Source organism: Lathyrus oleraceus, chromosome 7, assembly GCF_024323335.1.
Source record: "Lathyrus oleraceus cultivar Zhongwan6 chromosome 7, CAAS_Psat_ZW6_1.0, whole genome shotgun sequence".
In the NCBI taxonomy this organism is placed as follows: Eukaryota; Viridiplantae; Streptophyta; class Magnoliopsida; order Fabales; family Fabaceae; genus Lathyrus; species Lathyrus oleraceus.
In genome coordinates this window covers 504,159,335-504,185,076 of record NC_066585.1, presented here as the reverse complement: position 1 = coordinate 504,185,076, position 25,742 = coordinate 504,159,335, and positions in this window count along the sequence as shown.

The window sequence follows — 25,742 nt, the reverse complement described above, 5'->3', positions numbered from 1 at the left end:
TGGCAAGTTTGGGATCCCTAGCACAAGAACATACAAATCAAAAAGTTCCACAATGCAATAGAAAGAATGGACAAGAGTGAGTTTAGAATTAGGTCCTTTTGATTCATCTTCAACATTAAGCATTCTAAAGGCATGAGGCCTAGTTGCTCTTTGACATTTTAGCACTCTAAAGGCATGAGGCCTAGTTGCTCTTCAAAGTCCATTAGCATAGGTAAGGTCCTAAAAACTAAGTCATTTGTCCATTTGCACTGGGGTCACACAATCAAAACAAAACAAGCACAATAGTATATACAAAATAATGTGCTCAAGTGAGCAAAAGGAAAATTGCATTAACATAAACATGAGCTCAAGTGAGCAAAGGGGAAAAGCAAATGAAATAATGTACAAGAATATTAAATTACGTTAAAGTTAATTACAAGAATTAAATGACTTGAATTAAAAGTTAATGATTAGTAGTTAGTGTTAGTGTGCCATAAGACAATTTAGCACTATGTTAAGCAATCGTAAGTGGACTAATGTAGTAGTCACACCTATCTGAGGCCGGTCAATAAAAATATAGGCAACAAACACAAGTTAGAGACCATGACTAGTAAGCCAAGCTCCTACACCTTGCCATGCCAAAAGAAAAGAAGAATGATCTTGTATTGATTTAGGTTTTTTGCTTGACCAAGAAGCAACCTATCCTTAATGCAAAGCCACTCACTTGATCTTTGATCAAGATGAATTAGATTTGAATCAAGGAAGGTTAAGCCTCCCATATGTCAAGGCTAACCACCAATCTTTAACTCATTGATCAAAAAGAAAAAAGAAGAAGAAGAAGAAGAATAAGAATGTACATAAATGGAATCCAAATGAAGCAACCAACATACATTGATCAAACATGAATAGAATCAAAGTCAATCAATGGTAAACAGAAGCAAGATGAAGCTTAGAAGTCAAGAAACAAATAAAACATTTTTGGTATTTTTGAAAATTAAAATAATACTTGAATTAAAATAAACAATTAAAGGTCAAACTTCAAATCCATCTCAAATCAACTTGGAAAAGTCCAAATGGATCATCCTAAGTTCAACAAGGTCAAACAAGGTTTGACAAAAGTTTTCAGCATTTTTTAGAAACCAAAAGCTAATTTTAAACAATTAAAAATGAATAAAAATAACTTAATTGAACTAAAATCTCAAATAAATCTCAAATAAATTAATAAATTGATGAGAATATTTTTCATAGATTCATCATCATTCAAAGAGGTTAAGAAAATATTTTTGCATTTTTTGAATATTGGAAACTATTTAAAATGAATTAAAAATAACCAGAAAAGAGAAAATTCACAAAAAATGTCAAATGACAAAATAAAAAACATTAAAAATCATTTTCAGAAACTAGAATTAAAAAGGAAAATAATGCAATTGGTCCCATATTTTTTGGATTTAAAATGAAAGAGTTATGAATTTTTGAAATAAAATGAAATAAATCAGAAAATAGGAAAATAATGGTGCGTTAGATCTGATCTCATTAAATGACATGGCACATCAAATGGCTCACAGGCGCGCGCTCACCAAAGGCTTTAGTCAACTGAGAAACATAATGCATTAAAAGTAGTCATAACAATGCATGACCCTGATTCAATCTGGAAATTACAATCAACGACCTAGATTCAATCTGGCATGGTGGACGTTGGTGTACACCACCGTCTTCTCCGGTGAGCATGTTAACTCCGGTGACACTTGCAGGTTTTGAAAAGTTGATGAAAACACGCGATCCTCATATCATTGGAAAGCTGGGGTGATGTACATCACCCCCGTGCCATTGGTTTCTCCTCGAGACTCTCATAGAAGGAGAAATCTGAGAGAGAAAATTATGGTGTTCAATCTGAACTTGATGGATTCGTGAAATTAAATAAACAATTCAATTGCCTCTTATGAGAGGACTTCAGAGGAGCCAACAAACACAATAAATGAGCAATATATTTGGAGTTTCAAATCAAAACAGTTTGAGGGAAAAACTTTGAAGAGCAACTTTCAAACACTTGATCCACTCCAATTCTCTTATGCAACTTGTTCTTGAGATGGAAAGGAAGTGAGGCTAAGGAATTAGAGCTCAATAATCAACCAAGGAAGTTGAAAATTGAGACTGAAAATTTGAAGAGAAAATGCAAAATTCCTTTAGGTGAGGGTGGGGATTCAGTTCTGCAGCATGTAAGACGCCTTAAGGTTGGTTTGGAATGAAGTTGAGCATCTCTATTTATAGCAAATGATGAGGGAAGCAATGCAAAGTTCATGTGCATGTGTGATGAGAGCCTCCATGCATGGGCCTGTACAGGCGCATGGGAGGCCCAAATGCAATTGATTTGGCATGCTGAAATGTAATTGATCAGGTTTGGACGTGTACATGGAATTGTAATGGAGTGTGCATGAAGTTTTAACAATGTTTCCATAAATGCACCCAAACTTTCACCTCTTTGAAAATGCACTTTGCCAAAATGAAACATGACCTTGTGGATAATGGTTGGAAAGGTATTGACATGAGGATCAATTGTTATGTTGCACAAAAATCCATTTGGAGTTGGGAAATTAATGAAAACGGATCATAAAGTTCAAGGTGCAAAACATGTGTATGGAATTTTAGCCAAAATGGACCAACTTCAAGCCCTTCTGTTTTAATGATGAAAGCCTCCAATGACAAATCCTTCAACATAAGAGTTGTACATCTTTTCAAGACAATCAATTTGGACTTAAATGTTACATCATTTGGAATTTTGATGAGAATGTTATGGGCACTTGAAGTTGGACTTTTTCAAGATTCAATGGCTTTGGTCCAAAGTGACCTATAATGTTTTGTATTATCACATGTACTTCTTTTAGGATTATGAAAATTTGTTCAACATAACAAATGAATAAGACATCTTAAACTTTCCAATACATTTGATACCACCTCAAAATCTTGAAAAATGAGTGAGTTAGGTCCTTGGGAAGTTGACACAAAATTAGTGTTTCAGTCAAAAAGACCTATAATGTTTTGAAATGGATGATGACCTTCCAAGCTTCAAATAAATTTTTTATGAACATGAAAGTTGTTAATATGGTTCTTAATAACATTTTTTCTCTTGGGGTAATCTTCATTTGACAAACACATCAAAAGTTAGGTCTCAGTGAATTTCAAAATAGTTAGATGAATTGATTGATCAACTTCTCAAGTCCAAAATTCAAATATTAATGAATTGATGATTGAGGACACTCAAATAAGCTCAAATATGCATGAAATTATGAATTAAAGAACTTCCCTTGATTGTATTTGATCATGGGTTGAGGTTGCTTCATGAGCAAGGCACAGTCAATGCACAGATGAATTAGGGGTTCCTTGGGAAACAATCTTTAAGCCCTTTGGTTTATCTTGATCAAATTGACAAAATGCGATACTTGGGAGGCATATATGATGATTTAGAGCTTTGGGAACCATTGTCATGCTTGCTTTCAACTTCATCTGGCCACATCAATGAGCATAGGGGCCTCCTAGGAGCCTTAGATCACATGATTGCTCAAGCTACAAAACAAAAGATGTTAGTGACATATTTTTGTGCTTTTGGTTAGTAAACAAAATAAGAAAAGCAATAATACACAATTCAAGCATGCTTGGTGGTCTCAAACCAACTCTCACAAGTCCCACCCTAGGGTAAGGAGCCAAGATGCTATGATCCTTGAGGCAAATGCAATGTGCAATGATATGATGCCATGAGGGATCTTAGGGTCAAAATTAGGGTCTTAAACAAAGAAAATATCATCTTGTAACGAGGCAAAACATAGTATTGTCAAGCAATCAAGTATTACAGAGATCAAGGAGTTCGAAGAGCTGAAGGTTTTCATGAGCACAAGCGATTGAAGATCGAAGTCATCCAAATACTTGTAATGTGTAATTTTTATCTTGCATTTGTTTTGAACAATATGAGTAGCTAAACCCCCCAATGCTAGGGGTTGTCCCTGATTTAGAATTGTAACGAATTTGAGTATACTTTTGCATTTATAATATTATTCTTACGGTAACCTTTTGATGTGTTTAATGCTTTCTATTTTGGACCAATCGAGATTGTTTTGTGGTTATCAATTAGGTTGGACCACCATTGATAAGGTTTTCATAAGGTTACTCTGCAGTAGATATTGTAGCGGTGTATTCGTCACTTTATGATTTATTGATTAAATCAAAAGCAAAGCATACAAAGAATCGAGTCGCCACCGCACTTTTATTTATCCAAAGGAATGGCTAAAAAGCGAACAAAAGCCTAAGAAGTTTTACACGTAGAAAACTAATGAAAAGATCAGAGATCTGGGTAAGGGGTTAATTACGCAATGGGAAGGTGTTAGGCACCCAAAACGTCCTAGGTACTCCTAGGGAGCCCTTTTCCCAACTTGTTGTATGAAATGTTATTTGTTTATGAAATATTTATTGTGCAAACATGATTGAAGGGATGAGAAAAGAATGTACAAGTTATTATTGTTTTTATGTTTGAACGGATGAACCCGTTGCCTACGTACCTTTCCATGGAAGGTAAGGATCAAAACGTCGTAGTTCGGCTAAAAGATTTCCAAAATATGAGTGGATTCATTTTAAAACAAAAGCCCTAAGGTCTTTCGTTATCCACGGGAGAAAACTCAACCTTATACAAACAACAAGTCCACCATGTGGGAAAAGCTTCAACTTGCTAGTGAGGGGTTAACCCTATAATAAGCAGGGAAGTCTTACAATTCAATCACTAAGGACAAAAGGTGAGATTAACATCAACCAACTAGGATAAATCAAACCTATGGCTAATTTATGAAAGCTTATCAAGAATGGACAAAGCCACAAAACAACTGAGTGAGTGAAATTAACCAATTAGGATTATTCACAAAAAGTGGTCAAGATATGATTAGAATTCAATTCAAAATAAGTATTATGAAAATGAAGTTTTGAAAAATCAGAGGCCTAAGGCCTAGGTTTCTAATTTGAAAACAAATGAAAATGTTTGCACAATAGTTTTCTTGTTTGGGTTAACATGCAAATGGAGGTTTAAAGAACAAAAAGGTGGGAGGGTTAAGGGATGTAAAACTTCTTAGATGTTCACCTCTTGAGATCATATGTAGATGATCCAAGTGATTCCTTTGGAATAGGCAACAAGCAAATAAGTAAATAAACAAAGTAAATGGATACCGGATGCCAATCAATGGACTTACTCCAATCTCACAAAACAAAAATGGATACCGGATGCCAATCAATGGACTTACACCAATCTCCCAAACAAAAAATGGATACCGGATTCCAATCAATGGACTTACATCAATCTCCCAAAACAAAAAGAAACATGGATACCAGATGCCAATCAATGGACTTATACTAGTCTCACAAAGAATGATCATAGGAAACAAATGCCAATAGCTGGACTTACAATTGACTCCTCACAAGAAACAAATAACAAATGCAATAAGCAAGAGGAAACAAGTTGCCAATAAATGGTCTTACACTCGACTCCAAGGAAAGGAATGCCAATGAATGGTCTTAGTTCCAAATCCCTCCCGATCATAGGAAACAACTGCCAATAGCTGGACTTACAATTGACTCCTCAATGGACAAAACAAAATGTCACAAAGTGATGAACAATGTTTATGAAATGATATACAAGTAATGAAGATAAATGCACAAAGGCGCACATAAGCAATGATGCACAGTTGAATCAGGTAGACAAACAAGTCAATTAGCACACACTATACACAATCAATTAGGCTCAAGCAAGGTTAGGCTTTTCAGCCAACTGGAATGGGGTATTTTGTGCTCTTAACGCTAACATTGAGAGTTAGGGTGAAGCAGATGAAATGGAGATGAGGGGTGTGCCTCATAGCTCTTATCCCTGGTCAGGGAGAGCTTTAAAAAATGGAAAATGTGGGAGTTCAGAAAGTTGGAACTCTTCTCCACAAATGATTGACTCTATAAGATCTTGGGTTATTATTCACCATGCATCAACACATGGTGTGAGCAAGGTGAATGACACACTGAGTAGTAGGAGATGGATTACACATCTCTTTTATCTGCCAATTGCCTAATAAGAGGACTTTTCATGCTTGGCACAAAAATTAAAAAAGCACAAACATTGCCTCTTAAGGAGGACTTCAGACAGATGCCTACCAATAACAGTAGGTCTTCCAAACTACATGAAGATTAGAGATTATACCTAAGTGGTTAAGCAACCAAGCAAAAGAAAATTTCAAATGAACTTAAAGCAACTTAGGTACCTATGAAACAACTAAACAAGTCAGTACAATACTCAGACAAACAGACAACAGTCAATAAGCAACAGACAATTCCCAATGTACAAAAATGTGTAAGCCAAAAGGCAAACTCAAATGAGTTAGCATCAACCTACAAAACACACAAGTGTTAGTAATCAAAAGTAAACATCAATACTTAAATGATGAAGCATCATCAACTGTGGAATTTGGATGCTCAACCTGAAAACAAAGCTCAAATTTAAGCCACAAACCACTAGGTCAAAGCCTAGGGTCAAAGATGGAGAAAAAATTTAAAACAGGAGCTGAAATTTAACACAAAGCAACTTCAAACACATATTGACACATTCCAAAAGGTCTCACATCAAAATCATTCACCAAAAGCATTTCATAATCAAATGAAGTTCAAGAGAATTTCAAAGCTCATATGTGATCATCATGAATGAAAAATTCAAATCAAAACAGAAATGATTCAAATAAATCTGGAAACATTCATGAGCAAACAAGACATCTAACATGATCAACATACAAAAAATCAGACACATTGGAGGTCATATGGCATGGCAATCACATGGCACAAATTGGACATTCAAAGGTGTGACCCAAATTGTCACACCAAGTTAGCACATGCATAAAACAACAATGGAACATAGGAAAAATACCAAACCAAAACCAAAATGTCAAGCAATGTGTCTAGTTTCATCATGCAAAATTTCAAGTTCATTGGATAAGAAACAAGCATTTCACAAAGATATAAGCAAGGCAAGGTCAAAATAAGACATATGATCAATCATTCTAGCACCAATTAATTTCCAGCCATGCACAATTTTTGAAATTATGATAAAAAAATAATAGACATATCAAGGATCATTATGCAAAAAACCAGGTATTTTTTGGATCAATTTTCAAATTGTTATGAATTTTATAAGTTGGAAAAAATAAAAAAAACATGTGAAGCACATAGTATGATTCAATGGAGGGAAAAGATGAAAATGAAATAACATTTGAACTAAACGCCTTCACCAGGAATCGATCCGTGGGTGAATTTGAATGTGGCGCGCGTTTCATCATGAAACGCAGTCGTTTCATTAAACGACGTGGAGTCAGCGCTCGGTCAAACCAATGTGAGCCAATCATCTCGCTTACAAGGCAACGGGAACAACCAATGAGAAATAAGCCCTAGCACAGCATGGCAATAACCAGAAAAGCGTGGCCTAACATGAAAACCGTTGCTGAAACATGAACTTCATCTTCATGAAGATGAACAGTGGAAACCTTCATGCGTTTCCAGAATTTTTTTTCCAGAAATCAAAATCAAAGACATCAACATGTAGTACATTCAATGGAGATCATGAATCATTTCATAGCTAAGCCTAATTTCACTTATCAAGATCAAATCGAACGAAGTAAGATTCATGCATGAAACTTTAATCTACTATAACTCAGTCAACAGGTTACCAAATCGCACGATTCAAAGCTCAGATTCATCAGGACACAAAGATCTACAACAACATAGCAATGGATTTTAAAATTAAGAGATTCGAATTGTGACCTCTTGAAGTGCAGAGCCTTTGAATTCACACGATCTGCAGCTTGTAATGGTTCAAATCTACTCCACAGTGCTTGAAATGAAGATTGATGAAGTAATTGAAGCTCGAATGGCTCTAGATCTGGCTCAAAACAGAAGCTCCATTTGCATCTTCATGAACATGAACTGCACTTTTCTTCCACGCATTCAGCACAACAAACCTTGATCTCTACTAAATCCAAGCTCAGGAACAAGAATCTGAAGTTAAAATGCAATGGTATTTGGAAGAAAATTGAATTATGAATGAGAGAAAAATTTTGAGTGAGAGAGAAATTCTAGATCTAGAAATGTGAAAAATGATTAATCCCCTCAATTCTGTTAGGGTTTAGGTATTTATATGGTTTACTAATCATTTGGTTAATCCCTAATTAGTTTGGTTAATGATAATAAGGCAATTTACAAAAATCAAAATTTTGCATGTGCATGTATCATCTACACGTGAACAGTACCACTTGCTCCATTATTTTCACTTAAAATCATTTTCTAAAACCAATGGCAATGGCAAAAAGTCCATACAATGCACCAATTTTGAATTTTGTAATTTCCCTCCAAAAAAACCATGGATTAACAAATGATCATGTGATGACAATTCATGTAATGTGATGCATGATTTGGAAATTAGAGGTCAAGAGAAGAATATTGCAAAAAGAACCACTCATTTTGGAGCTTTGGTTGAAAAGTTATGCTTATTTGAAGTCCCATGCACACTTTGCCATGATTTGATCATATCTCCTCAACCACACCTCATATGCTCATGATCTTGGACATTTTGGAAATGGGAGAGAAATATCTACAACTTTCATGTTCAACAAAATTTCATTTGAAGCTTTCTTGATGATGTAATATTGAGTTGAAGTTGGTCCAAAATCTTTCTATTTTTGGAAAGTTCAAATTATAGGTCACTTGCTATTTTTGGAAGTTTTTGACTGGACCTCAAATTCTTCAATGCGAGTGTTTGAAATGTCAAATGAGACTTGTTTGAACATGAATGAAGTATTTCTAATCACTTCCCACCTCCAAATCCACAGTTGACCTTGCAGTTGACTTTCTAGGTCTTCAGATGACTGGGAAGTGTTCTGATGAGATTCAAGCCTCTACCACTTGAGATTTTGCTTCAACATGACATCATAATTCATATGAACTCTTGTGAATGATTATGGGGTCCAAATCTCAAGAATGGCCATCATCTATTGCTCAATGAATGCCTTTGATGCCTTGACCTGTTAATGCTTCATCTGCAAGACAAAGGTTAGATGACATATTTTTGTACTTTTTGGTTAGTGATTAAAAAGAAAAGCAATGACATACAAATGCAAACATGCTTGGTGATCAGGAATCACTCTCAAAAAAGATAACCCACCCACAGGGAAGAAAGCAAGGTGTCCAATGATCCTTGAGGCAATGTAGTGATATGATATGATGCCATGAGGGATCTTAGGGACAAAATTGGGGTCTTACAGATGCCCCTATTTAAGGTTATTCTAGCCGGAGAAGTGAAGGTTAAAATCTTCACCTCGACGCAGTAGAATGGGCTTAAATAACAGTAATGAGACAAATTTTGGTCCCTAAGAGACCTCATGATGCAGATGTATGCATATAAAAGCATCAAACTTTATGGGGGAATACTGGTCCACAAAGAAAAGACGATCCATCGGAGTAATACACCCACCAGGAACAGAGACTCTAACAGGACTCTCATGGGGTCAAGAAAAAGAAAGCGTGAGCAGGACACGACTTTGAATTAGGGTAAAACTGACACGGCGTGAACAAGACATGACTGGACTAGAGACCTCACTGGTGAGTAAAGGACTCGAATTGGGGAAAAAGAAAATTCCAAAGGAAGACACATCCATTGGAAAGACTCAAGCTGACTCAAACTATCCACGAAGGATACTTCGGATGAAAATCCGGACTCGGATTGGGAAAAAGATTCACACAGAATCTCCCTGCCGGGGAAAACTGCATATATTGGGGAAAACACCAATACAGCAAAAGGGCAAAATCACAACGGAAACTCCACTGTGGAATGTCTAACAAAGAGGCTCTCCTGGAGAAAAAATCCGCAAGATGAGGTGTTACCGGCTACTGGGTAACAAACTCAAAGAGACACGTGATCTAAACACCGGTTACTGGGTGAAAGAATCAACAAGCTCAGGAAGAATGAATATCTAAGACCGGTATAAGGGTGAGAGATATCAATCAACCAAACATCTGAGAAAGACCTGAAAAAGGTACATCAACTCAGGAAAATCTGACTCCACAGGGGACCAAGGTCATAATAGGGAGCAGAAAGGAAGGAACACCAGGGATACCGGTTACTGGGTATATAATAGGTGACCGACCAAAGCGTGAATTGGTATATATGCCAAAACACTCATCATCCGAAAGGAGGGCTTGAAAAAGCAAATGGACTTACAGGATGGACATTCGAATTCGCAACGGGAAAACGAATCTTACTCAGCTGGGAAAAAACCCAAAGAGCGCATGAGATATAATATCCATTACCGTCAGAACGTAGATAGTATACTCGTATGGAAGGAACACCAGGGATACCGGTTACTGGGTATATAATAGGTGGCCAACCGAAAAGAGAGACAATCGATACCAACACAGACAGGGTAAACGAAAGATAACTCACGGGGGATAAATTGCAAGCATCTGACAATCATCCATGAGACATATCACCGGCTACTGGGAGATACGCTCAAAAAGGAGAACAAAGAATATTCGATTCCATAAAGGAACAACGAATCTTACCCGACTGGGGAAACACAACAGGCTTCGACTGAAGAGTGCATGAGATATATTATCCATTACCGTCAGAACATGGATAACATACTCGTAAGGAAGATTATCCACAACCGGTTACTGGGTTAATAAAGGATAAATCAACCAAAAAGAAAGGCATCGGGATACCAAAACTAGGTATATAAAGATGACCGATCAAAGGGAGTAACAAACATTACCGACAAAAGGGTAAATGAAAGATGACTCACTAGGGATGCATTGATAAACATCAATGATCCGGGGAACAAATCACTGACATACGGTGAAAGGACCCGCTGAGGATAAAATTGCTAGCATCCGGCAATTATCCACAAGGAAAGATCTACTAGGGATACAATTGCTAGCAAACGGCAATTACCCAGAAGAAAGCGGAAATATCAACATCGAATACTGGATGAAGATAACGACCAAGAGTAACCATCATCGGTTAGGATGAACAACAAGGTTAACTCTGCAAAGGGGAGAAATTAGGATTTACAACTACCGAATACTGGGTAGAAGACCAAAGACTCTGGCTGAGGATAAAATTGCTAGCATACCGCAATTATCCACAAGCAAGCACAGACTCCGCTAGGGATACGACAATAACATAGGATTTACAACTACCGACTACTGGGTAGAAGACCACAGAATCCACCATCAACCAGAATGAACCACAAGGTTACCTCTGATAGGGGATAAAAGTAGGATTTATAACTACCGAAATATGGTAGAAAACCAATAACTCTCTGCGTGGGGAATGAAAGAATCACAACTCCGCACGGGAAACAAAAATAGGGTTTATAACAAACCACCAACTGCTGAGGAGCAAGAAAAAAAATAGGATTTACGACTACCGAATACTGGGTAGAAAACCAATCGACTCTTGCTGAGGAATAAAAGGTATATAACCACAAATTCCGCCAAGAGGGAAAAGGAACATAGGACTTACTACTACCGGTTACTAGGTAGAGGCCCAAACTCCGCTGGGGATAAAAAGAATTATTGCCGGTTATTGGGAAATTTATTCATTTATTCCACAGGGAAGCACAAGAGACAGTTGAAGAAATGCCAATTCAGGATTAAACCAAAAGGCAAACTGAATCAAGACTCGTCCTAATAAGGATATAACTCAATAGGAAGATCCATCCTAATATATGTGTTGGGAGGAAACGGAAAAAACCGTCATCCACGAGGATATATCTCAGTGGGGAATTGCAGAAGGAATGACAGACACTTTCTGCTTATGGGGCTGACTCTATATTGAGATTAGACACCCGACGTCTGCTTGGGAAGATCTATTGGAGAGATCTATATCACCATTAGCAGGAGATAACAAACAAAAGATATATGGCAAAAATGCAATCATGAACATCTGAATGTTGAAAGTATGCATGAATATGCGTAATTTATGTTTGATGAATGCTGACAAAACAGACATATCTAACACAAACAGGTCCAGGAATCAAACGCCCGGTACTACATTTCCAGAGGAAAAAACCAAAGAAATCCAACTGGAAAGCCAATCTGCTGGAGATCTAACTGCTAAAAAGCAAAGATCTACTGGAAAGAAAAAGATCAGAGATATCAAAGAAATCACAAAAATCTCTGAGTGATGGATCATCAATCAACCCAACTGGGGAATAGAAGCTCACAACAGGCAGAAACTGCCACAAAAGCAAATCTGTTGGGGAAATGGAGAAATCCCGAGATTTCTGCAGGGGATCCTCAGTATCAACTGGGAAACAAGAGTTCACTGCACAAACAAGAACTGCTGAAGAGAACAGAACACACAAGTAGAATCTAGCCGCACAAGCAACTCTACTGGGGATACTGTCAGTCACTCCATTGGGGATAAACCCACTGAGGGGGAATAGATCACACAAGTAGATTCTGCCATAAGCCACTCTACTGGGGATGAAAAGATCAGGAAATCAACCAAAACTAAGAATGATAGATCACCAACCAACCCATCTAGGGAACAAAAGTTCACAACAGGCAGAAACTGCCACAAAAGCAACTCTGTTGAGGATACCAACTCCGTTGAGGATACTGCAGGGAAATCACAAAACTTCTGCAGGGAAACATCACAGACACAATCCACCGTACCACAAATCTACTGGGGAATCATCTGAGGATGAGAAGGAGAACTGGGGATCAACCACCAAATGCTGAACCTTCCAAGAAGAAACCAACATCTGCTGAGGAGGAAATAAATCACTGCTCTGCTGAAGGGATAAGAGGTGAAAACCTCAAGAAGCACTCTGATGGGGAGAGATAGCACAAATGAAGTATATCATACCAACCACTCCGCTGGCGACTTTACTGAGGAAACAGACGAAGTACCGGGATGTCAATCCACCAACTACTGAATCTTCCAAAAGGAAAGCACCCATGCTGGGGAGAGAATATTGTTGGAGAGAATTGTGAAGTTCTCAACAAATACTCTACCAAGGGAACAAAATCTCAACAGAAGCTCTGCTTAGGGAACGACCCTAACAACAAACTGGATAAAAGAGGATACAACCATGCCAGGAATATGAACAAATGTCTTACCCTGTTGGAAATCATGCCACCCTTGGGAGAGCACTGAGAAATTCTTAAGTATCCTTTCATCATTGTGAATATTCACTTTGCTTAAAACAATAATTCGAAAAAAATTTATTTGTTTAAACAATGACATTTTATCAATTAAAACATGCAAAACATTTGTTGAATTGAAACAAATAAGAATGCAAATAATTGGATAAAAGCTCAAATTGATTTGATGGAATGGTAGCCCGCAAATGGAAAGACTCCACAGATATGTACAAATTTGAAATCAGTGATATATATTGGAAGAGGGCTAGATTAAACATAATGACCATTTCTCTACCAATTTGAGTTTCGATGTATTCGAAGTTTCAGTTGACGACGAATCGAGAATCTCTGATGAAAAGACAACTGTGGAACAGAAAGTCTTGTCAGGATGCAGTTACTTGCCAAATCCCTAATTTTTGTCTAGATTGCCCCAGGGTGAGGTACTCAATCTAGCGGGATGCAAATATTCTCTTTTTTTCATGTCTCTAACTTTTGCCTGGATCGCCCTTTCGGGTTCTCCACCGAGATGCTCATTTTTGCCTAAGCCGCCCTTTCGGGTTTTCAACTTAGCGAGCTATTCTGTTTTTCTTTTATATACTCTTTTTTTTTAGGCAAAGTATTTCTTGACTGCATCTGAATTCACAGGACGAGTGAAATCCTCCCCATCCATTGTTGTAAGCATCAAAGCTCCGCCTGAAAAGGCTCTCTTGACAACATATGGACCCTCATAGTTTGGAGTCCACTTGCCCCTGGAATCGGGCGCGAAAGACAAGACTTTCTTGAGCACGAGGTCACCTTCTCGGAACACACAAGGCTTGACCTTCTTATCGAATGCTTTCTTCATTCTCTGCTGATATAACTGACCATGGCACATGGCAGTCAATCGCTTCTCTTCAATCAAATTCAACTGGTCATAACGACTCTGAATCCATTCAGCATCAGTCAACTTGGCTTCCATCAAGACTCTCATTGATGGGATCTCCACCTCTACTGGGAGAATAGCCTCCATGCCGTAAACAAGAGAGAAAAGGGTTGCCCCTGTTGAAGTGCGGACAGATGTACGATATCCATGCAAAGCAAATGGCAGCATCTCATGCCAATCTCTGTACGTAACTGTCATCTTCTGGATAATCTTCTTGATATTCTTATTAGCAGCTTCAACAGCCCCATTCATCTTTGGTCTGTAAGAAGAGGAGTTATGGTGTGCAATCTTGAACTCAGCGCATAACTCTTCCATCATCTTATTATTCAGATTAGATCCATTATCAGTAATGATCTTATCTGGCACACCATAACGGAAAATCAACTGATTTTTGATAAACTTCACGACCACCTGCCTGGTCACATTCGCATATGAAGCGGCTTCAACCCATTTGGTGAAGTAATCCATTGCTACGAGAATAAACCTGTGTCCATTGGACGCTTTCGGTTCAATCATGCCGATCATGTCAATTCCCCACATAGAGAAAGGCCATGGTGATGAAATCACATTCAGAAGTGTCAGAGGAATATGAATCTTATCCGCGTAAATCTGACACTTGTGGCATTTCTTCACATATTTGCAGCAGTCAGACTCCATTGTCAGCCAATAGTAGCCTGCTCTCAACATCTTTCTTGCCATGGCATGTCCATTGGAATGAGTACCAAATGAACCCTCATGGACCTCAGTCATCAACAAGTTTGCTTCGTGTCTATCCACGCATCTGAGAAGAACCATGTCAAAATTTCTCTTATACAACACTTCACCACTGAGGTAGAAACTGCCTGACAACCTTCTTAAAGTTTTCTTGTCTTTCACAGATGCCCCAGGCGGGTAGACCTGGTTCTGAAGGAAATTCTTGATATCAAAATACCAAGGCTTGTCATCATGTACTTCTTCCACTGCAAACATGTGAGCTGGTCTATCCAAGCGCATCACGGTAATATTGTGAACTTCATTCCAATACTTCACCACAATCATCGAAGCAAGCGTAGCAAGCGCATCTGCCATCCGATTATCTTCTCGAGGAATATGATGAAAGTCAACTTCAGTAAAGAACGTTGAAATCCTCCTCGCATAATCTCTATACGGAATGAGACCTGGCTGATTCGTCTCCCATTCTCCCTCGATCTGATTAACAACCAAAGCCGAATCACCATACACATCAAGATGTTTGATTCTCAGATCAATACATTCTTCCAGTCCCATAATACAGGCCTCATACTCAGCCATATTATTCGTGCATTTGAAAGTTAGCCTTGCTGTAAATGGAATATGTGTTCCGTGAGGAGTAATAATTACTGCCCCAATACCATTTCTGTACTGATTTACAGCGCCATCAAACACCATCGTCCATCTGGAACCAGGTTCCGGACCTTCATCAAGTGTAGGCTCATCACAATCTTTCATTTTCAAATACAGAATCTCCTCGTCTGGGAAGTCGTACTGAACAGACTGATGATCTTCAATCGGCTGGTGCGCTAAATGGTCAGCCACGATACTACCTTTGATAGCTTTCTGAGCTCGATACTCGATATCATACTCAGATAACAACATCTGCCAACGGGCAATCCTCCCAGTTAAAGCAGGCTTCTCGAAAATATACGTGATCGGATCCATTCGGGATATCAACCAAGTGGTATGATTTATCATGTACTGGCGTAAGCGCTTAGCAGCCCAAGCCAAAGCACAACACGTCTTCTCAAGCATAGAGTATCGAGACTCACAGTCAGTGAACTTCTTACTGAGATAGTAGATAGCAGATTCTTTTTTCCTTGATTCGTCTTGTTGACCGAGTACATAACCCATCGAGTCTTCAAGAACAGTCAAATACATGATCAGAGGTCTTCCTTCTACAGGCGGAGACAAGATCGGAGGTTCAGACAGATATTCTTTGATACTGTCGAAAGCTTTCTGGCAATCCTCGGTCCAATCATGAGACTGATCTTTCCGGAGAAGCTTGAATATCGGCGCACATGTGGCAGTCATGTGGGATATAAACCTGGAAATATAATTCAAGCGGCCAAGAAAACCTCGGACTTGCTTTTCAGTTTTGGGCGAAGGCATCTCTTGTATTGCTTTGACCTTTGCGGGATCAACCTCAATACCTCTTTCGCTGACTACAAAACCCAACAACTTGCCGGAACGGACTCCAAATGTACATTTGTTCGGATTTAGACGAAGCTTATACTTCCTCAGACGTTGAAAAAGCTTCAACAAATGCTCAACATGTTCAACTTCCGTTCGGGACTTAGCAATCATATCATCAACATAGACCTCTATCTCCTTGTGCATCATATCATGAAACAAGGTAGTCATAGCACATTGATACGTGGCTCCGGCGTTCTTCAAACCGAAGGGCATCACTCGATAACAGAATGTTCCCCAAGGAGTGATGAATGTTGTCTTCTCCATATCCTCGGGTGCCATCTTGATTTGATTATATCCGGAAAATCCGTCCATAAAGGAAAAGACTTTGAATTTAGCTGTATTGTCTACCAACATATCAATGTGTGGTAGAGGGAAATCATCTTTCGGACTAGCTTTATTCAAATCTCTGTAATCAACACACATACGGACTTTTTCGTCTTTCTTAGGCACAGGCACAATATTGGCCACCCATTGAGGATATGTAGAAGTCACCAGAAACCCCGCATCAATTTGCTTCTGAACTTCCTCTTTGATCTTCACTGCCATATCTGGATGAGTTCTTCTGAGCTTCTGCTTCACAGGCACGCACTCAGGCTTCAAAGGCAGGAAATGTTGCACAATATCTATATCTAGACCCGGCATGTCTTCATACGACCAAGCAAAGATATCGGAATATTCTCGTAGCAAACTGATCAACCCCTTTTTGACAGACTCTTCAAGAAGTGCCCCAATCCTCACCATACGAACACAATCTTCAGACCCCAAGTTGACTGTTTCCAGATCTTCGAGATGCGGCTGAATGATCTTCTTCTCGTGCTCAAGGAGATGGGTAATCTCATCAGGAATCCCTTCAACATCATCTTCCTCTGCCTCGAATACGGGGAATTCAAAATTGGGAGATGGCGTTGGATCATTATGTTCAATGGGTTTTAGAATCAACCTGCATAATGATTTTGGATAATAAAACTTTAGAATTTAAATAAGCAAATCATTATGTAGATGAAAATATTGCTTTTGTTCTTGTTTTTAGGGTTTTTTGTGATCACCGATTTCATGCCAAAAGCAAAAAGTGAAAACAAATGGAAAAACAAATGTTTAACATGCATTAATTGAATGAAAATATCATTATATAAATGCTGCCAACAATGTCATCACTTCTCCTTTTGGCATGGGAGAAGGGTTTTGAAACAAAGTGAACAAATTACGCTGACTTATGAATGACCGTAGGAACATCCACAGCGACCCAATTGTGGCAGATCCCGCCAGGGATAACAAATTTGCTCAAATCCTCTGCATCCTCTTCCAGAATAGCAGCAGCTTCCTCAGCTTGATCAGCATGGATGAGACCTCCGCTCTTGAACAATCCTTTCTTGTTGAAGACCCCAGAAGAATAGCCAATGCTAGCTCGGGATTTATTGTCTTCAAGCTCAATCATCTTTCCTAACCCAGCAACTGCACCACATTCAATGGCCAGTTTCGCGTCACGGTAGGAAGCAAATGAAGGAGACTTCTTCTCAATCGGCTCAGCAATAGACAAAGCTTGGAAAGGCGTTCCAACTTCATCCTCAGCATCAATATATGAGAAAGAAGACAAGTGGCTAACCAGGAGAGCCTTTTCTCCCCCTACCACAACCAGTTTCTTATTCTTGACGAATTTCAGCTTCTGGTGTAGGGTGGATGTCACGGCGCCAGCCTCGTGAATCCATGGTCTACCAAGGAGACAGATATAAGATTGGTGGATATCCATAACCTGAAAGGTGATCTGGAAATCACTTGGTCCAATCTTGATTGGGAGATCAACTTCCCCAATCACGGTCTTGCGTGACCCATCGAAAGCTTTCACAACAACACCACTCTGCCTCATGGGAAGCTCCTGATATGACAATCTTGAAAGAGTGGTCTTCGTCAATATATTTAGAGATGACCCAGTATCCACCAGCACGTTGGACATGGCGTCGTTCTTGCAATTCATGGAAATATGTAAAGCCATGTTGTGGTCTCTTCCCTCCTCAGGAAGATCAGCGTCACAGAAACTCAAAGTGTTGCAAGCAGTAATGTTTGCAACAATACTGTCAAACTGCTCAATTGTGACGTCATGATCGACATAAGCCAGGTCCAATACTTTCTGCAAAGCCTCCCTATGGGGTTCTGAATTCAGAAGCAAAGACAGCACGAAGATCTTGGACGGCATTTGTAGAAGCTGGTCTACAACGTTGTACTCACTCTTCTTGATGAGCTTCAGCATCTCATCACAGTCTTCATTCACAATGCCACTAGGGCCAATAGAAGAAGTAGGAGTCTTTTGTACAGAGGAGGATTTGGCAACAGGTGCCGGATTCGGAACATTCACTGCAGTCCCAACTGGACGCTCAGCAGAATTAGAAACAACAGGAGGCTTCGGGGGTGCAGAAAATACACGACCACTACGGGTCAACCCACTCACATCAGCAATATTTACCACAGAGGTTGAAGGCAACGACACTTCTTTCCCACCCTCCACAGCAACTGGACTGTAACGAAAGGGAATCGCTCTATCCGAAGCATAAGGCACAGGGCCTGCAGGTTTGATCACCAAAGAAGGAGAGACCTTCGGCTTGCTACCATCATAGCGGATGACAACAGGTTCAGGAATCTTGAACACAGGAGAAATCACATTCACCTCAGGTTCATCTTCATCAACATTTCTATTTTGAAGAATCTCAATGGTACCATCATCTAGCAGCTCTTGAAGCTCTTTGCGCACTTGGCGGCAACCCAATCTATTGACGGAGGAGATACGGCATTTGTCATGGTCGTGTTCCATATGACTGTAATCACACAGCAGACGATGCAACTCGACCAATGACTGTCGAATATGGCTTACATATTTGACCTTATATTTTCCAGGGCAACCCTGGACCATGTTAACCGACTTCCCATGCTCGGGCAATGGGTTCTTCGTAACATTGGGGCCTGAGTCCTCAAAGCTCAGAATGCCGCATCTCATAAGGTCTTGAACCTTAGTCTTCAACGGGTAGCAGTTTTCTATATTGTGACCCGGAGCACCGGAATGATAAACACAGTGCTGGTCAGGCTTGTACCACCACTGCGGGTTAGCAGGCACAACCGGAGGATCCCTCGGGGTAATCCGTTTCCGCTCTATTAAAGAGGGATATAGCTCAGCGTATGACATAGGAATAGGATCGAAAGCGATCTTCTTCCTCTCATAATTCAAATTAGCCTGATTACTGTTGCCACGAGGCTGGTAAACCTGTTGCTGTGGGCGATGTTGCTGTTGATACTGAGGTTGTTGCTGATTATGCTGATTGTTGTCTCTGAAGACAGGTGCTATATGAGCCACCTGATACTGGCTGCTGGCATGACACACAGGCTTCCTCTTGGCAGAGGGTCTTCTGGGTTTAGCATGTGATTGCACAACATGTGCCTCCCCATCTTTCTTCTTAAACGCCCCATATCGTTTAGAAGAGCCTTCATCCTTAGTCAAACGTCCTTCCCGGACTCCTTCCTCCAATCGCATCCCCATGTTCACCATCTCGTTGAAATCAGAGGGAGCACTCGCAACCATCCGCTCATAATAAAATGAACTAAGAGTCTTCAGAAAGATCTTAGTCATCTCATTCTCTTCCAGCGGGGGAGTAATCTGAGCTGCCAACTCTCGCCACCTCTGGGCGTATTCCTTAAATGTCTCTTTATCCTTTTGGGACATAGCTCTGAGTTGATCACGGTCAGGAGCCATATCAATATTATATTTGTATTGCTTGACGAAGGCTTCGCCAAGATCGTTGAAGGAACGAATGTTTGCACTATCAAGGCTCATATACCAACAAAGAGCTGCATCAGACAAACTATCCTGAAAATAATGAATCAGCAGTTGATCATTATCAGTATGAGTAGACATTTTCCTGGCATACATAACCAGGTGGCTGAGAGGGCAGGTGTTCCCCTTATACTTTTCAAAGTCAGGGACTTTGAATTTGATGGGTATCTTCACACCGGGAACCAAGCATAGTTCAGCAGCAGACTTGCCGAACAAATCTTTTCCTCTGAGGGTCCTCAATTCCTTGCGGAGTTCAAGGAATTGGTCATTCATAGCTTCCATCTTCTCATTAACATCTGGGCCCTCAGACGGCTCAGAATGATAGATGGTGTCGTCTACCCTGGGAGTGGTATGCACGACTGGAGGAGGCATTACGAGGACCGGGCTAGATGCCGGCATGGAAGCAAAAGTAGGAGATGGAATATCAGGCATAAAACCTGGAGGCATACCCCACGGAAACCCGGCTGGCATGGCTGGCATGAAATGAGCACTGGCAGCTGGCACAATTGAAGAAACCACTTCAGATATAACATTCCTCTGGGGAGGAGTTGCAGGCGGTGGAGACGGTTGATTCTGAGCAGCTAGAAACTGTTCCATCAGAGCGCTCAGTCTGGCAACTTCTTCTTTCAACTCTCGGTTCTCTTTTTCAAGTTGATCCATCACTCTTGCAGAATTGGCTCGGGTGTAGTACCGATGAGTCAGCTTGTCTTCAAAATAAATGAAGAGCACAAAGTTAGGCCACAGACAAGAAGACCAGAACAACACCTGCTTATGCAAAATGATGCATGCAATGCTCGTGCATATGCTTTGTTTTTATTTCAAGGAACTTTTAGGGTTCTATTTGCAAAATTTTTGAAATATTAAACATTTAATCGCATATGGAAAAATATCTCATCAAATATATTCGAGACAAAGAAGTACAACATTGTCGATTATATTACAAGGGAAAAGCAAAATAAACATCCTAAGGATCCCTAGAAGCCCGAGATGCCGGAAGACGAGATACACAAAGCTTCTTGATCTCTCTCTCATATGCTGCTTCCATATCCGCTTTCTCCTTAGCAAGTCGATCATACTTCTTCTTCCAGAATTTAGAAGACTGAGGAAGCAGAGAAGTCCAGGTATCATTCAGATCATCTATCACCTGATGCTCGAGGAACTCGATCAGAGCGTCCTTCTCCTTAAGTTGTTGAAGCAACTCTTCTCTTTCACGGATCCAGGCACGTGAAAGGTCTTCTTCTCTCAACTTCTCTACGCCTTGGTTAGGGAGGGTTGAAGGCCCAGCCACAACCAACGGTGTAGGTCTTGGATGATCATAAGGCATAAGATACTCAGAAGCTCTCTGTCTGACCCAAGAAGTATACGGCTCCAAAGCAATGCAGTTCTTCGGACCCAACTCATTTCTACCCTTCTTGTGAATATTGCGCCAAGCGAGGACCATCATGGCTTTCAGACCTTGGGGATCTTTACCCTCCTGAAAGAACACACCTTCTAACAGAATGTTATGAGGTTTATCCTTTAGGGGGAACCCAAGCTGACGACGTGCTAAGATCGGGTTGTAGTTGATACCACCACATGTACCAAGAAGAGGCACATTAGGGAATTCACCATAATAATCAATGATCCGAACAGTATCATACACGCGATCATACCAAGAGATATCGTCATTAGTGAGAGACATAAGTCTCGTAGACCACCGTAGACATCCCTTGTTCTCCTTGAAAGCGACCGTTTGCGGTAAGTGAGAAATAAACCACTTATACAACAGAGGCAAACAGCACACAATAGCTCCTCCACCCTTTGCATTCCTCAGGTGCAAAGAGACTTAGGCATCACCCAACAGAGTAGGAACAGGATTAAGAACAGAGAAGATCCTAATGGCGTTCACATCCACAAATTTGTCGATGTTGGGGAACAATACCAATCCATAGATGAGCAGCACAAATAAAGCCTCAAAGGCATCCTCACTCATGGCTTTCCCATAAACGGTAGCTTGAGCGACGAGGAAATCAGAAGGAAGACCCTGAATTCCACCTTTGGTGGTCATATGCGCTTTAATCAGGGATTCATCTATGTGCAACAAGTTTGCGATCTCTCGAGAAGTCAGAATACTCTCTAAGCCACTGAATGGCACCTGATCCAGAATAGGAATACCCACAAGATGAGTATACTCCTCAAGCGTAGGCAACAACTGAAAGTCTGGAAAAGAGAAGCAGTGATACAGAGGATCATAGAACTGCGCCAAAGTACTCATCAACCCTTCATCAACCTGAGTAGTCAACAGAGGCAGAAGCTTCCCATAACGAGCTTTGAAACCCAAGGGATCTAATACATAAGATGTCAGATTCCTTAACTCTTTCAGATTGGGCTGTCGAAAGTTATACTTCTTTGTATGCCTTTTTGGTCTTTCCATGTCTGAAAATTTTGCAAATAAATCCTTTAAGTTCCTTGAAAATTTTCTCATTTTTCTGATGACATGAATGCAGATGAATGCATGAATGTATGAATGCAGCAATCACACTCAAGGATCAAGCAAATCACACCATACAAAGGTCATGGGAAAGCTCATAGTATCTTTAATATCAATCATCCATTTTGGTGGATTATGGTTTTCACCTTATCAACACCCAAGTTCCATTGATATTAACGATACATGAACCGACTCAATCATCCTTAATATCAATCATCCATTTTGGTGGATTATGGTTTTCACCTTATCGACACCCAAGTTCCATTGATATTAAGGATGTCTGAACGACTCAACCATGAATCACGGGTTTGTTGAGAGTCACGAGCATGGAGTCTCGGTTAAGAACCACCCAAAGGGAGTGTACTAGGGTTTAAACCTGCCGAACATGTTCTACCAGAGGTTCTCATAGTCATCCTCCCATCTTTCGAATATTATCGGAGGAACGAATACACGTATTCCAAAAATATTCTCAAGAGAGACTCTTATGAGTGTAGTATCGCGTAACAATCGCATCAGATCTTACATCTGAACGACTTCCGCACTACGTCCTAAAAATAGGCCAAGATGGGCTTGGTAAACTAAGGTCCTTGGCTTCTAAGGCACATGATTGAAAGAATAATGCCTAACCACAAATAACTTGTGTGACATTATGAATCCAACATGACCTCCACCAAGTGAATGGACTCGCAAGTCCACTTGCTAAGGAATACTCCACACAAGTCGACAAGACTATGCCATTCTCCTATCCTAAGGTGCACTCGAGTTCGGGTATAGAACTCATCTCACAAAGATCACCAAGCAAACAACAATTGTATATCAAGCAATTCAATCATTACAATCAATACAATTATCCCAAATTGTACAAAAATATGTCATATAACAAATAAACAATTATCATACAACAAGGGTGAAAATTAGGCAAAACCACCAAGGAAGTCCCCAGCAGAGTCGCCACTTTTCTGTAGCGGTGTATTCGTCACTTTATGATTTATTGATTAAATCAAAAGCAAAGCATACAAAGAATCGAGTCTCCACCGCACTTTTATTTATCCAAAGGAATGGCTAAAAAGCGAACAAAAACCTAAGAAGTTTTACACGTAGAAAACTAGTGAAAAGATCAGAGATATGGGTAAGGGGTTAATTACGCAATGGGAAGGTGTTAGACACCCAAAACGTCCTAGGTACTCCTAGGGAGCCCTTTTCACAACTTGTTGTACGATTTTTTTTTTGTTTATGAAATATTTATTGTGCAAACATGATTGAAGGGATGAGAAAAGAATGTACAAGTTATTATTGTTTTTGTGTTTGAACGGATGAACCCGTTGCCTACGTACCTTTTCATGGAAGGTGATGGGAAAATAGCAAGTGTACTATTTTTCTCACTGTAGAAATAAAAGGGAAATTCCCCGTTTGTCGATCTCAAGGACTGCTTGACGACACAGAGTTTATAGATTGTTTCAATTAGACAAAAGCCTTTGGTTTTTGTGTTGTGATTAATTATACTACCAATTGCAGATAAATAAAACAAGTAAAAAGGTTGAGCGAGATACAAATGAGAGAAGATTGCTAGGGTTTGGTGAATGAAACTTCTTGCAACAGATATAATTTATGAAGGTTTAGACAATATTCCTGTCCAATTAAGTCCGGTCCTCCAGATTATCTATTCCTAATTCCTTAGTGAAAAGACCTTTGATTATGTAACCTAATTACTATGTCCATAAATAATTAAGTTCATACTCAAGCATTCAAATATCAAGAATTATCGGTTAGATAGAAAATCCCTAGTCCTAGGTTATTTTTACTATCCAAAGTTCTTATCCAGATCAATGAATAATCGCTGTCCAGCTTAAACTATTCATATTAATCATCATTCGCTGGTCCGACGAATAAAGCATAAAGAACAGTAATAAGAACAAATCAATGGAAAAGAAGAAATAATCAATGCATTCATAAACATCAAATCTGTCACATTCAGAATCAGGGTCACCCCCTAGCAATGGGGGGTTTAGCTACTCATAATCGAAATAAAAACAAAGATTAACATTGTTGTCATTACAGAATTTCGTGAGGAATCAATCTTCAATCGTCGGAAAACTCTTGAACATATGAATCCTTTGATAATCGTCGAGTCTCCAGCTCTCAAAACGCGTCTCTTTTCTCTCCAAATCGTCCAACCCCCAGAAAATCGTGTTCTCCCCTCTAAATAGCTATGCAGTTGGGCTTTTCCTGATTTTGGGGGCCATACGCGTATTGCCCAGTCTGATACGCGTATTGCCCAGTCTGGTACGCGTACTGCACGTAAGCCAGCCTCTGATACGCGTATTGCCCAGTCTGGTACGCGTATTGCCCAGTCTGGTACGCGTATCACCAGTTTGGTACGCGTATCACCAGAAGCTTGTCTTTTTGCTTGATTTTCAACCCCTCTGGGCATTTGCGTATGCTACGCGTACTGGGAAGGTCCATACGCGTATCAAGTTAGGCCATACGCGTATGGCCAGTAGGTTCTCCAAGAATTTGGTTTTTTCTTCCGTTTTCTTGCTCGGGCTTAATTTAGCATCTGACGTTTGATTCCCTGAGCTTCCAGACTACTTTTTGACCTGCTAACATACCCAAAAGTGTAAAATATCCTCAAGAAATTCATAAGTAACAACATACTTCATATTATAGAATTGAGCTTATATCTAACTAAAAATGCTTCAGTTTACGCAGTTTACCTGACTTATTTACGGTTAAATAGTGGAATGTCTAGCATAAATGGTGACTGATCAGAAGGTAAGGATCAAAACGCCGTAGTTCAGCTAAAAGATTTCCAAAATATGAGTGGATTCATTTTAAAACAAAAGCCCTAAGGTCTTTCGTTATCCACGAGAGAAAACTCAACCTTATACAAACAACAAGTCCACCATGTGAGAAAAGCTTCAACTTGATAGTGAGGGGTTAACCCTATAATAAGCAGGGAAGTCTTACAATTCAATCACTAAGGACAAAAGGTGAGATTAACATCAACCAACTAGGATAAATCAAACCTATGGCTAATGTATGAAAGCTTATCAAGAATGGACAAAGCCACAAAACAACTGAGTGAGTGGAATTAGCCAATTAGGATTATTCACAAAAAGTGGTCAAGATATGATTAGAAT